Genomic DNA, 2,900 nt, shown 5'->3' with positions numbered 1-2,900 from the left:
GCATGCCCCCCCCCCCCCCCACAGACACACAGCCACACACACACACACATAATACCGAGAAACCTGGCAGGTATGAATGGAGTAAATTGGTTAAGAAGTCAAATGAACATTATTAAGGAAAAAGCTATAGAGATAGCCCTCCTTTGTCCACCTTCCCCCTTCATTTACTCTTATACTGCTACCTGAAAATTCTTATCATTAGCCGACCCATATATGAGCACAGTTTGGAGATGCTTCATATGAATAAAATGTAACAGAGTTTAAACTAGGATTGTCTTTAGCTGAATCTTAGCTTCATCCAGGGAACTTACCCCATGGTCTGTATATAGTTGCCTCTCAGGATAAATATGTGTGTAAGAGATGGTCACGCTCAGGGGTAAATGTGGCCTGGGAGCTTTTAATAAGTGCTCAGGCCTGTGTCCAAATAGCACAGTAGTGATTATTTGGTCTACATTCATTGGAAGAGCTTATGGGATAGAAAATTCCTCCTGCCCCCTCCACCTATTTGCTGCCTAGGAATATCACTGCACACAACTCACACCCAGTACTACTTTCAAGAGTAAACAGGATAATACTGAGGAGAAAACTGGCTTGTGTCTACCACTTCAATCTCCTTGAAGTTTCATACACATTTAATGATTACCACATCCAGACGAAAATGAAAGCATAATAAACTTGCCCGCAAAAATATTGCAATATACAAAGTAACTCTTTTTTAATCAGCATTGTTTCCCTTCTGTCAAATATTATGAGTAAAAGGAAACCTTCTTTTGATGGCATATACTGCGGTAAATCAAAGCACAGACTCATGAATTAAGATTAAGAGCTCTGGTCTTCAGGCACTTGCCAGCCTTCAAAAGCAAGAATAAAATGGGGACATTTCCACCCTTTGCCAGTATTTCCACGTGCATCTCTCTGTAATATTCTTTGTTTAAAGGAAACAGCCTCCCATCACTTAGCAGCCGCACTGCTAAGCTCTCAGCAAAGAGAATGATGGTTTGGGCTTTAATTTTGTGAACAAGACCTGAAGCTTAATCATTGCATTCTGGTGTAAAGAACGAACATGGCATTGATATTTCACTCATCCAGGCTGTTAGAATTTGCAGTTCACATCGTAACTGTGTGCTTAAATTAAAGAAGCTTTTCAAAACATCATGACATCTGCAGCATTTAAATTCTATTTTATTCTTTGTCCCAAAGCAGGCAGTGGTACGGTTCAGGATTAATAACTCATCGGGAGTCTTTCAGGATATCAGTTATATAGAATATTAAATTTAACATAGGCGCATGCATTAAGAAGAACTTATGCAGACTATTTTTACTGTTAATTTTGTTGTGCTTGAAGCATAATTTATTCATCCCTTCTGTCACAGATAATTATTGGAATTATGTACTCTAGGAGGCTAATCCATACCCAAAAAGCATACACACAAATTCTCCTCTGGATTTGCAAGTTGATATAGGGAAAGAAGGATTCGGAAACACATAAAATCCTATGACTTGTTTAGTAAGAAAACAGTAACCGAAATTTTAGTAACCAAAATTGCCACTGGTCTGAATGTAATTCAGCCAGGTCACAAATCTTTGTGTTGTTAATAGATTTTTTCACGTGTTGCATCTGTTACTGCTATGTAGTTTCTGTCATAATTCCTTAAATTTGTGAATATGGAGTCGGGGGCGGGGGGCAGGTAAGCCCAGGCAGCCTGACTCTCACCTGCCTTTTTCTATCTTGAATCACCAAGGAGCCTTTATGAGATTTAAGTAGCTCATCATTTTTCAAGGAAAGAAATCTTTTATTGTCAAATTAACATTTATTACCGACATGTGAAACCTAAAATTATTTTGCACTCCATATAATGTAAGGTTACTTCCCAAAGCCAACATATTCTTTCTCTTCTAGGAAATAATAATAAAGGAGGAATAGGTTTTGTTTAGACTTTCAAAACCAGAGGTTTCATTTTAGTCCATCCTGCCACTAGGTCCCCAGTGAAAGGTCTTATGTAATCATTTCTCTCTTATCTCCCAAATTTAATATAGTCAATAAAATTCTTCATCCATAATTCACCATTTTATCACAAATACGATATTACTGAAACCTGTTACTAGCACACCAGTGTAGAACATGAGTCTGATTGCTTCAGCCAATTTTCAGCACACATTTCACAACTGTTTTTCATTTGAGGGTTGTTTTAAAAGAAAAGAAAATGTTTAGTCATTGAAATAGTCTTAATTTCCTTTAAACCATGGTATGGTTTTCTTGTCTGTGTTATACTCATTGTTTCAGTTTTGCCATATAGTTTTATATAAAGTTTGGCTAATACCACTAAAATAACCGTGGCTTCACAATACTGGTATGACTTGTGTCAAGAAGAAAGTGTTTTAATTATAATATATGCCACACACTAAGGATCTTGTAGTGGGATAAACATAAAAATGAGAACGCAAAAATACATGTCTAGGTCGTATGTTACTGTTGTTCGGTTACCTCAGTCACTCTACTTTCCAGTTCACTCATCAGATATTCTAAAAATGTACCTGAAAACCTTCCTTAGTATACCCTATGGACACTGTTCTGTGGCTGTGTGTCTTTTGACGTGAGATCAGTTGATAACTTTCTGAAAAGAGGGTTGGTTTGTTTGTTTGCCTCAACCCTCTTTTTACATATACGTACCCCCCCCCAGCACACCATTGGTATTTTAGTTGTTTCTTATCAACAGAATTGATTGTCCATAAACACTGTTCTGAGTCATGTAAAGACTGACTTTTGTATTTAGGAGGTCAGAGCCCTCACCCAAAACAGAATAATGCAAAATACAAAGAACAAAAAGGGACAGACAATTGAAAAAGACATGGTTTATGTATTAATATGTTAATTAAAACAAAGATTTTATATGAAAATG

The sequence above is a fragment of the Neophocaena asiaeorientalis genome, unplaced genomic scaffold, assembly GCF_003031525.2.
Source record: "Neophocaena asiaeorientalis asiaeorientalis breed wild unplaced genomic scaffold, Neophocaena_asiaeorientalis_V1.1 scaffold26, whole genome shotgun sequence".
Classification (NCBI taxonomy): Eukaryota; Metazoa; Chordata; class Mammalia; order Artiodactyla; family Phocoenidae; genus Neophocaena; species Neophocaena asiaeorientalis.
This window is presented reverse-complemented; position numbering follows the sequence as displayed.